The following is a 14797-nucleotide window of genomic DNA, read 5'->3' on the forward strand; positions in this document are numbered from 1 at the left end:
AGGGGGGTTTCCAAAAACCGCGAGGACCGAATTAAGGTCCCAGGGCTCCAAGGGCCGCCGGTAAGGCGGAATGATGTGAGATGCGCCCTGCATGAAGGAACGCACCTGAGCCAGCCTGGCGATACGCCGCTGGTACAACACTGACAGAGCCGAGACCTGTTCCTTAAGGGAATTGAGGGATAGTCTTAGCTGCAGACCGGACTGTAGAAGGGACAGAAGGGTCGGCAAGGCCAAAAGGCCAAAGGATACTTCCGAGCTCGAGTCATAGTGGAGATGACTTCAGGAGGGATACCAGAAGTTGTCAAGATCCATGACTCAAAAGCCACGTCGTCAATCTGAGAGCCGCAGATTCTGGCGGAAAAGACGGACCTCGTGAGAGGGACAGTCCGGGAGATGCCATGGCACCTCTACGGACAGACGGAGCAGGTCAGGGTACCAAGCTTGCCTGGGTCAGTCTGGAGTAATGAGAATGACCCGACGGCCCTCCTTTCTGATCTTGCGCAGGACTCTGGGCGAGAACCAGAGGGTGAAACACATAAGACAGACGAAGCTGGGACCAAACTTGAACCAGTGCGTCTGCCGCAAAAACCTGAGGATCGTGGAACCATGGTTTTACGGCTGAGACAATCTGCCTCTCAGTTTTCCACATCTGGGATGTGGGCTGCGGATATGGTGGACTAGGAGTCCTCCGTCCACAGAAGAATGCGATGAACCTCCAACATTGCCAGGCGGCTGAGTGTCTCGCCCTGGAGGTTGATGTAGGCAAACGCTGTAGCGTTGTCTGACTGGACTCGAATGTGCCTGGCCGCCAACAGAAGGTGAAAGACTTAGAGAGCTAGAAACACAGCTCTGAATTCCAGCACATTGATCCAGAGGGCTGATTCCGACAGAGTCCAAGTGCCCTGCGCTCCATGGTGGAGATATACTGCTCTCCAGCCGGATAGACTAGCATCTTGGTGAGGATCACCCGGGACGGAGTCAGGAAGGAGCGACCCTGAGGCAGAGGGGCCGAAGCCACCACTGAAAAGAGCCCCTGGTCTGTGGCGAAGCCACCACTCCGTGGAAGGAGTCCGCTTGCTCCAACAGCGGAAAAATATCCAGCCGCAGAGGACGGAGAAGGAACTGGGCAAGGGAATCGCTCCCATTGACACCACATCTGATCCAGCGCCTGTATTAGGTGCCTGATGGGACGACATCGACCGCCAGCGGAGGGACTGCTGTTTGACTCAGAGCAGCTTCACAAGTGCCGACAGAGTCTCGAAATGCGTCCCTGGGTATGTGAACTTCTGGGTCGAAGTCAGAGTGGACTTGGACAGAAGACAAACCACCCGAATTGGCTAGAGTGGCGAGAGTGAGCGAGGCAATCCGCTAACAGTCTGCACTAGATGAAGCTCAGACTAGAAGGCTGTCTAGGATAAAAGGATCACTGCCAACCCCTAGGGGTGCAGGACCGCAATCACAGCTGCCCCGACTTTGAGAATACTCGAGGGGCCGTGGCTAACCTCAAGGGAAGAGCCACGAATTGGACCACTCTGATTGCAAAACGTAGCCAATGCTGGTGTGAAACTGCGATTGGCACATGCAGATAGGCATCTCTGATGTCGATGGATGCTAGGGAATCTTCCTTAGGTCATTGATTGACCGCAGAGATTCCATGCGAAAATGCCACACCTGAACATGCTTGAGAAGCTTGAGATTCAGGTCGGAGGCACCGTCCTCTTCGGGTACTAGGAATAGATTTAAGCAGAAATCTCAGAACCGTTCCCAGTCGGGAACCGGTATAATTACCCCAGTGGCCTGCAAGAATGCCCCAGCCTGTGAGAAGGCGGCGGCCTTGGAATAGGGGGTAGTTGACCGAAAAAATCTGTTTGGCGGGCTGGATAGAATTCTATCCTGTAGCCGTGGGAGATGTATCTCGCACCCACTGATCGGAGACGGGTTAAAAACCATACGTCGCCAAAATGGGAGAGCCTGCCACCGACCAAGGACATTGCTGGCGTGGCCAGATAGCCAGGAGGAGGCTGACTTAGTGGCAGCATCTCCTGCGGTCTGCTGAGGACGCGACTTCGTGCGCCATTTGGGTTTACAATCCTTGGCTGAGCTAGTGGACGAGGCCGATGGCTTAGAGAACGATCAGAAAGAGGAACGAAAGGAACGAAACCTCAACTGATTCCTGCCCTGGACAGGTTTCCTGGTTTTATGGCATGGAAGAACTCTTCCCGCCAAGGGCTTCCTTAATAATTTCATCCAGTTGTTCCCGAATAGACTGGTCCCAGCAAAAGGGAGTCCAGCAAGGAACTTCTTTTAGAAGTATCCGCCTTCCACTTCCGAAGCCACAGGGCCTGCGGATAGCGAGGAAATTAGCCGAGGCCACCGCAGAGCGGTGAGAGTCTCCAGCATGGCAGATATGGCAGAGGATGAAAAAGACAGAAGTCTGGAAGTTAAGGTAACCATTTCGGGCAAGATTCCCTGTGAGGGAATGCATCTCCTCCAGAGAAGCAGAGATGGCCTTGAAAACCCGCACTGCTGCAAAAACTGGGGAGAACGAGACCCCTGCCGCCTCCATACAGACTTGGCCAGAAGGACAACCTGTCGGACAGCAAGGCCGTAAGTGAGGAACCATCAGCCACTGGTACAACGGTCCGGGCTGAGGGTCTAAACACCGGAGGGATCCCCTTTGGTGAATGAGCCCACTCCTTGACCACCTCTGGTGGAAGGGGAAAACCGTCCTCAGCACCACGCTTTGGGAAGTGTTTGCCAGAACAGACCTGGTCACAGTGGCCTGAAAACCTGGAGTGGTTAAGGAACACACTCGTTGCTCTCTTAGGCCAGGTAAACTGGTGCCCTTTTTGCCAGAAAGGGTGCTCCTCTGATACTGGCGGGTTGAGCCAGTACCGAAGTAATGTACCGTGGATCCTTAGGGAGGTGCCGTCAGCCACTGATACAACTATCCGGGCTGAAACACTAGACACCGGAGGGACCACCCTTGGAGAATGAGCCCACCTCTCATCAGAACCACGCTCTGGGAGCGTCTGACAGGACAGGCTCTGGGCTTGGTCACAATGGGCTGAAAACTGGAGTGGTTAAGGAACACACTCCTTGTTCTCTTTAAGGTATACTGATGCCTTTCTGCCAGAGGGGGATACTCCCCTGATACAGGCGGATTGAGGTCCAGTACAAATATAATGGACGCAATCAAATCATTAGCATCTGCATGGACAGATCAATGGTACATGAAGTAGCGTCCGAGCCCCCAGTAAAGACATCCTCCTCGTCCAGTGAGTCAGCTCGTGAATCAGAGCTGCGGGACGGGGAAGGACAGGGGACCCTGCGTCTCCTTTTAGGAGGACGGGGTCTGAGACCAGAAGAAGAGACCTCTGAGAGCTTTGCTGAGCGAGCCGTAGCAGTAGAAACACCCTGAGAAGGGGGCTAATGCATGCTCAGCACCACCTGCCGGAGCAGCTGGAGGGGCCCTCCAGGCTGAAGAATCACTGTGTTTATGTGCTCGGTACATGTACATGCAGTGCATAATAACAGCCTTGCAGTCTTGCTCTGATGTGAGACATGCTGCAAAGGTGGGGGCTCTGTGAGAATGCATCTCCAGAACGACCCCCAGCAGAGTATATAAACAGAGAATATAAGCAGCTGCACAACCGGAGGGTGTGGCTGCCAGACCGTTTAACATACATTTCTGTACTTCCAGTCCTCCAGCCCAGGCCCCCATTTGTCACAGTGATGGTATCTCGGTGCTTAAGCAGACACAGAGAACGCTGAGAAAATGGCGACCGGAGCGAGGAGAGGGGGCGGGGCCTACTCTGAGAGCGGGCAAATGAAGCATACAGGGGAGGGAATCCTTCCTCAGTGAGGAGTGTCCGCTCCCTGTGCTAAACAGCCGCTGGGCGGAGCCACGCCGTCCCTCTGCAGTGAATGACATGCAGGGATGGAGAATCGAAACTAGGCCTCAGGCGAAGCCGGGGCCTAGATTTAAAAATGCGGCCAGCGTGCAGGCACCTTCGGCGCGGTTCTCCAGTGAAAGCTGGGGAACCGGCCGGAAACGTTAACACAGTGATAAAACACACTGTCCCCAATAAATAAAGTACAAGGGACCCCTGGAAGGACCACCTTCTGTGGTAATAACGTCTCAATACTTAGCTTTGAGACGCAGGGCCATGTCCCTGGAGAGGGGTTAACGCTCCTTCCAGCAAGATCCATAGGGGCTGCGGATGGAGACCGGTCTCCTGCAAAGCAGTGAGAACCGTGATGGCTCCCACTTCAACCCAGAGCCTCTCAGAGGATGTGAAGGAGCGCGGCATGTGAAGGCTCCAGCCTTGTAAATTCAACCTTAACAGCACCGCCGACACAGTGGGGTGAGAAGGGACATGCCAGGAGTCCAGACTGGACCCGCTTTTCTTCCAAATCTTTGAAATCCAAAAAAAAATCAAAATCAAAAATCAGAGAATGCATGTGTGTGTGATCCTCCTGAAACACAAAGCATTGAAACTGGCTAGGACTGGCTACCAGGGGGTGTATATGCTAGGAGGGAGGAGCTACACGTTTGTGTGTAGTTACTTTGTGTGTCCTCCGGAGGCTGAAGCTATACACCCATGGTCTGGGTCTCCCATAAAGGAACGATAAAGAAATAGGGGGGACCCCACGTCATTTATTTTAATTATTTTTTTTTTCTTTTTGGGCTAAATACAAGGCTAGGCACCCTTTAGTGCCACATGAAAGGCACTAAAGGGCGCCAGCTTAGAATATGCAGGGGGGTGGGACGTTATATATGTTTGACATCTATCCATTCATCCATTGTAGCATTTTAGGCTATGTGCCCACAATCAGGGTTTGCAGCGTTTTGGGCGCAGAGTGTTATCCCTGCGTCCATAACGCTGCGTTGTGCAGTAGAAGCACAGTTGAAGGATTTTTAGAAATCCCGTGCCCACTGTGCTTCTTTTCTCCGCAGCATAAACCGACCTGTGGCGCAGCTTCCCGAGCCTCAGCATGTCAATTTATGCTGCGGAGATGAGTGTGCTCTGCAGGTAGCATAGAGCTCCACAGCAGCCTGAACCCAAATCGTGGGCATGGGCAGCTGCGTTCTCCCGTGGACAACACTCACATCTCTGCAGGAAGGCTGACACTGTGTACTGGACGCCGTGTCGCTGGATCATGGCCACATAGCCTAAAAGAGAGAAATTTGTTGCTACAGCAACATTTTTGTGAAGTACCTGTGGATTCAAAATGCTTACTATACTCCTGAATAAAATCCTTGAGGGGTCCAGTTTCCAAAATGGAGTCACTTGTGGGGGGTTTCTAATGTATAGGTACCCAAGAGGCCCTGCTAATGTGACATGGTGCGCGCAATTTATTTCAACTTTTCCAAAATTCAAATGGTGCTCCTTTCATTCCAAGCCCTCCCATATATCCAAACAGAGGTTTTTGGCCACATATGGGGTATCCCTGCGCTCACAAGAAATTGGAACAACCTGTGGGGTCCACGTTTTGTTGTTGCCTCTTGAAAAAGTGAGAAATGTGATGCTAAAGAAACATTTTTGTGAAAAAAAATGAAAATTTTCAATATGGCAACCTAAGCTTATCAAATTCTGTGAAGTATTCGTGGATTCAAAATGCTCAATATACACCTAGATAAAAGCCTTGAGGTTTCTTGATTCCAGAATGGGGTCACTTGTGGGGGGCCTCCACTGTTTAGGCACTTTAGGGGCTTTCCAAATGCGACATAGCGTCCACTAATTATTCCAGCCAAATGTTCAGTCAAATTGCACTCCTTCCCTTCCAAGACCTGCCGTGTGCCCAAACAGTTGATTTCCACCACATATAAGATATCACCAAACTCAGGAGAAATTGCAGAATACATTTCATGGTGATTTTTTTCCTGTTACCCTTGTGAAAAAAAAAGCTACCTGGTTGAAGTAACAATTTTGTGGTAAAATTTTATTTTTTTATTTTCATGGCTCAACGTTATAAACTTCTGTGAAACACCTGGGGGTTCAGGGTACTCACCAAACATCTAGATAAATTCCTTCAGAGGCCTAGTTTCCAATATGGGGTCACTTGTGGTGTTTTTCTGCTGTTTACGTACCTTAGGGGTCCTCCAAAGGCAACATGGTGCCCGCAATCTTTTTCAGCCAAATTTCCTTTCCAAAATTCAAATATTGCTCCTTTCGTTCCAAGCCCTCCCATTTGTCCAAACAAAGGTTTCAGACCACATGTGAGGTATCACCGCGCTCATAAAAAAGTGGGTAACAAACATTTGGGTCAAATTTTTGGAATTACCTCTTGAAAAAGTGAGAGAATTGATGCTAAAGCAACATTTTTGAGAAAAAAAAAAATACAATTTTCAATATGACAAAGTAACGTTATCAAAATCTGTGAAGTACCTGTGGGTCCAAAATGCTCAGTATACCCCTCGATAGAAGCCTTAAGGGGTCTAGTTTCCAAAATGGGGTCACTTGAGGGGGGTTCCTGCTGTTTAGGTACCTTAGAGGATCTGTAAAAGCAACATGGTGCCCGCAATCTGTTTCAGCCAACTTTGCTTTCCAAAATTCAAATATTGCTCCTTTCATTCCGAGCTCTCCCATTTACCCAAACAAAGGTTTCTGACCACATGTGGGGTATCGGCGCGCTCATAAGAAAGTGGGTAACAAAGTGTGAGGTCCAATTTTTGGTGTTACCTCTTGAAAAAGTAAGAAAATTAGTGCTAAAGTAACATTTTTAGGTAAAATGTTAATTTTTATTTTTTTTCATTCCATATTACTTTAGTTCCTGTGAAGCACCTGAAGGGTTAATAAACTTCTTGAATGTGGTTTTGAGTACCTTGAGGGGTGCAGATTTTAGAATGGTGTCACTTTTGGGTATTTTCTGTCACCCAGGCCTCTAAAAGTCACATCAAATGGGATGTGGTCCCTAAAAAAATGGTTTTGTAAATTTTGTTGAAAAAAAATGGGAAATTGCTGATGAACTTTGAACCCTTCTAACTTCCTAACCCCAAAAAATTTTGTTTCAAAAATTGCGCTGATCTAAAGTAGACAAGTGGGAAATGTTATTTATTAACTACTTTGTGTGACATAACTCCCCGGTTTATGGGCATAAAAATTAAAAGTTTGAAATTTTTAATTTTTTTGTCAAATTTCAGATTTTTTCACAAATAAAATAAAAAAAATATCATCCTAAATTTACCTCTAACATGAAGCCCAATATGTCACGAAAAAACAATCTCAGAATCACCGGGATCCATTGAAGTGTTCCAGAGTTATAACCTTATAAAGTGACACTGGTCAAAATTGCAAAAAATGGCCTGGGCATTAAGTACAAAACTGGCTTCGTCCTTAAGGGGTTAAACTATTTGCTGTGGCTCTGGTTTCTATTACTAAGTCTTAATATAGCTTCTGTAAATATTTTGATACTTTCTGTGTAAATTCCTAATACTGTGTCACAGCAACATGTTGAATTTCATGTAAGGCTGCGTGCCAACGATCAGTGTTTACAGCATTTAGTACGCAGCATGTTTCAGCTGTGTCCAACATGCTGCGATATACAATACAAGCATAGTGGATGGGACTTCTAGAAAGCCTATGCCCACTGTGCGTGTAGGGTCCACAGTGTAAACTACGGCGGCTTCCCGAGCCCCAGCATGTCAATTGTTTGTTGCGGAGTTACAAGTATTCTCTGCAGGGAGAACAGAGCGAGACCGCAACTGCCTGAGCCCGGATCGTGGGCACGTGCAGCTGCGGACTCCTGTGGAGGAGACTCACGGCCCTGCAGGTCAGGACCCACCGCGTCCAGGATGAAGTAGGTCTTAATCGTGGGCACGTACTCCAAGCCTCATTTAACTAATTTTTTTGCATGAATGTACCTTAACGACCCATGACGTACTAGGTACGTCATGGATCGTGTAAGGTTAATCCCCGCCCCCTGCCGTGGGCAGATCGCGGCAATCCGTGCACATATCAGCTGTTTTCAACAGCTAACATGTGTGCCTGCTAGTCGCGAGTGGAATCGCTTCCACCCGCGGCCATTAACCCCTTACATCTCGCTGCCAAAATGTGGCAGAGAGATGTACTGTATATGCGCACCGTCATGACAGTGAATTACCCCGCCCCCCACCCGAAGTCAGGTGACATGATCACGTGACTTTCAGTGGTTGCCATGTTAGCACAGGGGTCATGTAATGACGCCTGTAGCTAACATAAGTCACTTCCTCTCAGGCCCGCAACACACATCCGTGCCTCCGGTACGTGTTTGGTATGTGCAAAAACGTACCAGAGACACGGAGACCAATGTTACTCTATGGAGGATGGCACACACGTGTAAAATCACACGGAACATGCGTCCGTGTGGTAAGTACGTGTGTGCGCTTTTCGACACGGACGACATGTCCGTTTTTGGCTGGCAGCACGCAGGCACGGACCCGCTAAAGTCTATGGGTCCGTGCCTGCACGGACCGCACACGGAGCATGTCTGTGTTCAGCACGTTTCGTCCGTGTGCGTTTTTAAACAAACGATGTTTTTTTTTAATTCAGTATACTTACCTTTTTTTCATGATGTTAGCAGTCATACTTACATTGGCGCTCGGTCTGTTTCTTCCCCCGGCTCATACTTACCGCTCCCCTATCACCAGCGCTGCGAGGAACAGCTGTGCAAAGAATACGCAGCAACAATTACTTTGAAAATGCCGGCCGCTCATTAATCAATCTCGTATTCCCTGCTTTCCACGCCCACAGGCGCCTGTGATTGGTTGCAGTCAGACACGCCCCCCCCATGCTAAGTGACAGCTGTCTCACTGCACCCAATCACAGCAGCCGGAGGGCGTGTCTATACTGTGCAGTAAAATAAATAATTAAAAAAACCGGCACGCCGTCCCCCCCCATTTTAATACCAGCCAGAAAAAGCCATACGGCTGAAGGCTGGTATTCTCAGGATGGGGAGCCCCACGTTATGGGGAGCCCCCCAGCCTAACAATATCAGCCAACAGCCGCCCAGAATTGCCGCATACATTATATGCGACAGTTCTGGGACTGTACCCGGCTCTTCCCGATTTGCCCTGGTGCGTTGTCAATCTGGGTAATAAGGAGTTAATGGCAGCCCATAGGTGCCACTAAATCCTAGATTAATCATGTCAGGCGTCTCCCCAAGATACCTTCCATGATTAATCTATAAATTACAGTAAATAAACACACACACCTGAAAAAATCCTTTATTTGCAATAAAAAACACTAAAATACCCTCGTTCACCACGTTATTAAGCCCGAATAACCCCTCCATGTCCGGCGTAATCCACGGAGGTCTAGCATCGCATCCAGCTCTGCTACATGAAGGTGACAGGAGCTGCAGCAGACACCGCTGCTCCTGTCAGCTCCATGAAGCTACTGAAGAGAGCCGCGCGATCTGCTCAGCTGTCACTGAGGTAACTCGTGGCTACCGCTGGATCCTCCAACTGTGACAGCAAGTCACCTGTGACTACATCGCTGTCACTCGGGCGACTTGCTGTCACAGTTGGAGGATCCAGCGGTGGCTACGAGTTACCTCAGTGACAGCTGAGCAGATCGTGCGGCTCTCTTCAGTAGCTTCGTGGAGCTAACAGGAGCGGCGGTGTCTGCTGCAGCTCCTGTCACCTTCATGTAGCAGAACTGGATGCGATGCTAGACCTCCGTGGATTACGCCGGACATGTAGGGGTTATTCGGGCTTAATAAAGTGGTGAACGAGGGTATTTGTTAGTGTTTTTTATTGCAAATAAAGGATTTTTTCAGGTGTATGTTTATTTACTGTAACTTACAGATTAATCATGGAAGGTATCTCGGGGAGACGCCTGACATGATTAATCTAGGATTTAGTGGCAGCTATGGGCTGCCATTGACTCCTTATTACCCCAATTGCCAACGCACCAGGGCAAATCGGGAAGAGCCGGGTACAGTCCCAGAACTGTCGCATATAATGTATGCGGCAATTCTGGGCGGCTGCTGACTGATATTGTTAGGCTGGGGGGCTCCCCATAACGTGGGGCTCCCCATCCTGAGAATACCAGCCTTCAGCCGTATGGCTTTATCTGGCTGGTATTAAAATGGGGGGGGGAACCACACGCAGTTTTTTTTTTTTTATTATTTATTTTACTACACAGTATAGACACGCCCACCGGCTGCTGTGATTGGGTGCAGTGAGACAGCGGTCACTCAGCGTGGGGGGCGTGTCTGACTGCAACCAATCACAGGCGCCTGTGGGCGTGGAAAGCAGGGAACACGAGTGATTAATGAGCGGCCGGCATTTTCAAAAAAGTAAAAGCCGCCGGAGTTTTTAGAACAGCCGTGCAGCGCCGCGCTGGAGATCGGGGAACGGTGAGTATGAGAGAGGGCTGCTCACTTCAGTCACTCAGGGGATTAGCGGTCAACGGTGAATCCTTCACGGGTGACCGCTAATCAGAACGCGGCACACAGACAGAGCCACGGCATGACAATGAAGTCGGGTGAAGTTCACCCGAGTTGATTCTCATCGCGCAACTCTGTCTGCTGTCAGCCGACATGTATAAACGACATTGTGCATCACACACACGGACATTCCACACGGACATTCCACGTACACATACACTGTCATTCCACATGCACACACGGTCATTCCACACGCACACACGGACAGCATACGCCATCACATGGATGTCATACGTACCGGAGAAACGGCCCTAAAAAACGGAACACGGACACAAAAAACGGAACTTGAGACACGTACGTTTTTTATGTGGAAGTGTGTTTTCGGCCTCAATTCCTGAATACAGCCGGCATTGAAAGTAAAACCCCAAATCTGCAGTTCTCAGCTCTGTAGCTGTGATCAGCAGATAGGGCAGAGCGATCGGATTGCTGATCGCTATAGCCCCCTAGGGGAACTAGTAAAATTTAAAAAAAAAAAAAAAAAAAAAAAAGTTTCAAATTTTTTTAAAAAAAACCTAAAAGTTCAAATCACCCCTCTTTCACACCATTGAAAATTAAAGGGTTAAAAAAATAAAAATACACATTTTGTATCGCCGCGTTCAGAAATGCCAGATCAAAATATAAAATCAATTAATCTGATCAGTAAACGGCATAGCGTCAAAAAAATTCCGAATGCCAAAATTACGTTTTTTGGTCACTACAAATTTTGTGCAAAATGCAATAACAGGCGATCAAAACGTAGCATCTGCGCAAAAATGGTACCATTAAATACGTCAGCTCGAGACGCAAAAAATAAGCCATCACTGAGCCATAGATCCCGAAAAATGAGAACGCTGTGTGTTTTGGAAAATGGCGCAAAACGTGCGCCAATTTTTTTGGACAAGCTTGTGAATTTTTTTTAACCCCTTAAATACAAGTAAACCTATTCATGTTTGGTGTCTACAAACTCGCACTGACCTCAGGCATCACAATAACACATCAGTTTTACCATATAGTGAACACTGAATAAAATCTCCCAAAAACTATTGTGCAATCACACTTTTTTTGCAATTTTTCCGCACTTGATATTTTTTTGCCGTTTTCCAGTATACTATATGGTAAAACTTATGGTTTCATTTAAAAGTACAATTCGTCCCGCAAAAAACATGCCCTCATATGGCAACATTGACAGAAAAATAAAAAAAAGTTACGGCTCTCGGAAGAAAGAGAGGAAGGAAAAAAAAAAAAAAAATAGAAAAAAAACACAAAATGCCCGGGGGCTGAAGGGGTTAAAAGATGAGACGTTTGTTAAATAAAAATGAATCTGAAAAAAAAAAAAAAAAAGTTAATGTCCCTGCCAGCTATTCCCTGCCTACTCAGACAGAATGCCCTACTTATCACCAACAGTTAAAGACTGGTCAGGTCTATCACAGTGGGCAGGCAGAGGACGGTGCGGATGTCCCTCCTGGAGTAGTTCCTTTTCCCCAGTTTTCAGCTGGTTTTCTCTGAAACGTTGCAGTGACTGAGTAAAATGTAGATGTTTGTAATGCAAAAGTCTGTCTCCGATTCATGCAGGCCGTGGCTCAGGCACCATGAATCATGAGACACGTTCCCTTTAAAGAGACATTTCATACTGATTTGATATGCCATAAAGGGAAGAAAATAATAATTAAAAAAAAGTTATCAAGTCCCTTTATGCCTTAAAGGGGTTTCCCCCACAAACAATTAATTTTAATCAATACATCTCGGAATAATAATTTCCACAATTAGTTGTGTTTAATATAATTATTGTTTATATATATATATATATATATATATATATATATATATATATATATATATATATATATATATATATATATATATATATATATATATATATATATATATATATATATATATGCTTATAAATGTGCCCCTGCTATGTGATGTGTAATGGTCTGGTCATACAGGCATCAGGCAAACAATAGTATCCAGACATTACAGCAGGAGAATGCAGATTATTCTTTTTGTGAGGTTGAACTTTTTTTTTTTTTTTTTTTAAATAGTTTAGTTTATCTCAAAGAATGAATTTTGTTATCCCGTGCGGTCCGGTCTGTATACTTTTTTTTTTGTTTACCTCCTCCCCGGCCCAGGAGCTGTGGTATGATCAGACCATGTCCCTGTACGGTCAGACACGGCCATTACACAGTACACAGAAGGGAAATGTGGAAAAAATGATGGCGATCCCCAGTAATTCCATTATACTCAGTACACGAGTTGCGCCCATCTGGGCAATAATGCCTCTTTACCAGGGCCAAGCACCTGAGAACAGTGCTCACTCATCACTAGTTAATTCATTCTCTAATAAGCAGCAAATATTAATTCTCTTTTAGCTCAAAGAGGCATTCCCATCTCATTAATGTATGGCACATTAGCTGGACATGCCAAAGAATAAAAGATATGGATCCTCTCCAGAACAGGGTCCTGTGGATGCAGTGCTGGGAGGCGGCAGCGTGGCACTGCCATACAAATGAGTGGCAGCCCCCTTCACTGACGCACATCCACTAGTGACACGCACTTACAGCATGGCCTGTGGATATAATGTACAAGGAGGGAATAACCTGTAATTACACTAAACACATGAAGAAATCAGTCACTGACAGAGGAGGTAAAGTAGTGGTCACTATGGAATCGATCAGAAAACCCCTGAAAACAAACCATTGGAGGGACCCAGGAAAATCTAACAGTAATGATAACAATGCCCCCCGGCGGGCAGTGGACACCTCAGCCTCACCTTCCTCTTCAGGACCGAATGACAACCTTGTCCATCACCCTGCAACTAGAACACACGGGAAGTGAGGTGCGCCCTGCACACGGCTCCCCCGCGCATCACGTGTGCAGTGGCCCAGGTACAGCCGACAGAGAGCATGCGCAGTAAAGCATACATAGCTAACCGCAGGGATGTTACAAGGCAGTGATATATAGTGATAATGGACACCTCACCTGGAAAACTAAGGGACAATAACAACAATGACGTCAGAGCCGGGGTGCACGCCGTGCCTTTATTTACCTGACGGACACTTTGTGCATCACTCCTAAACATCCCCGGATACATGGCTCCTCACTTTTAGTTCCGCTACACGAAAAATCAGAGTGAGAAATGTTGGAATGTGCCAGGAGAAATGCGTCATTTGATATTTACAATGTATTAAAGGGGTTGTCCACCTTGGAAAACAGGTTTTTGTGTTTACCTAAGTTCATGTATTTCAGGCTCAAAATAAGTTTTGCACTTGAGTTTGAGTAAACATGTTTTAATCCTTTGGTGTTTACAGATTTTGTTTCCCCTGTACATTCAGCTGTGGGGTGGTCTCTGGTAATAAATCATCTCAGAAGAAGCCAGCCAAGACTAGTGTGGCGCCCCTGAGGCTCTGGGCGCCACAGGGTACTGCACCTCAATTAAGGTGTGGTATCTATCTCAGGTAAGGAGGGGTTAATCATCAGTGTTCCACATTCACACACTACATTCAGCTTAGGAGCCTTCTCACAGCGTGGCGTGTAGAATGGAGTTGATATTTGTCATCCTCACTGCAGCCACTCCGTTCTAGACGGCTCACTAGTGAAAGTGACTAGAATGGAGATGATTTTTTGAGGATCTCATTATATCAATTCTAGTGATGAGCGAGTATGCTTGTCACTACTCGGTACTCGCACGAGTATCACTGTACTCGGGCTACTCGGCGGGGACCGAGTAATTTCACGATACTCGTGCTGTACTCGTGGTCTTCATGTTGGCGCTCTTTTTAGAGCCAGCCCTTATGCAGGGATTGGCTGGCAGACCGCAATGCCACAGCCCTGTTACTTGTGGAATTGCAGTGATTGGCCGGCCCTCACAGCATGACCGTGCCTTTAGCCCGACACTTCCCCGCTCGGCTACGGCCCCTCCCGCACTCCACTCCGCGTGTATATATATATATGCACGCTTACACACACACGCACGTTTTTTTTTTTAATTTACAGTTTTATGGTTTCTACATGCTGCCGGTGGTCATTTCACAAAAATACTCGGGTCTCCCATAGGATAACATTGGGCTCGGTGCTCGGGCCGAGTACACGAGTATCTTGGGATGCTCGGCCCGAGCCTCGAGCACCCGAGCTTTTTATTACTCGCTCATCACTAATCAATTCCACTCTAGACGGTTCAGTACTGAGGTGACTAGATTGGAGTTGATTTTTTGAGGCCGTCCCTGCAGACAGTTTTTTTTAGTCCCTCATTTTAACAACTCCACACCAGATGGCTCTGTACTGAGGTGACTAAAATGGAGTTTATCTTTTGAGGATCTCTCTCCCTCAAAAAGTCAACTCCAATCTAGACAGCTCATCATATAAACCACTAGAATGGAGTTGA

At 47.3% G+C, this 14797-nt stretch overlaps 1 protein-coding gene across 3 annotated transcripts in view; it reads right to left on the reverse strand.

The window, feature by feature from the left end:
* ARL6IP4 (ARF like GTPase 6 interacting protein 4) overlaps window positions 1–14797 on the reverse strand; it is an 87859-nt gene that overhangs the window by 42481 nt on the left and 30581 nt on the right. The window contains exon 1 of one of the 3 annotated variants that reach the window (XM_075341820.1): window positions 13396–13475. The exons of 1 other annotated variant lie outside the window; for it this stretch is intronic. The gene's annotated coding sequence lies outside the window, so the exon portion shown is untranslated. Of the gene's footprint in view, window positions 1–13186; window positions 13299–13395; window positions 13476–14797 lie in introns of those variants that run through there. One more of the 3 variants, XM_075341819.1, reaches the window with a different exon arrangement.

Source organism: Anomaloglossus baeobatrachus, chromosome 1 (assembly GCF_048569485.1).
Source record: "Anomaloglossus baeobatrachus isolate aAnoBae1 chromosome 1, aAnoBae1.hap1, whole genome shotgun sequence".
In the NCBI taxonomy this organism is placed as follows: Eukaryota; Metazoa; Chordata; class Amphibia; order Anura; family Aromobatidae; genus Anomaloglossus; species Anomaloglossus baeobatrachus.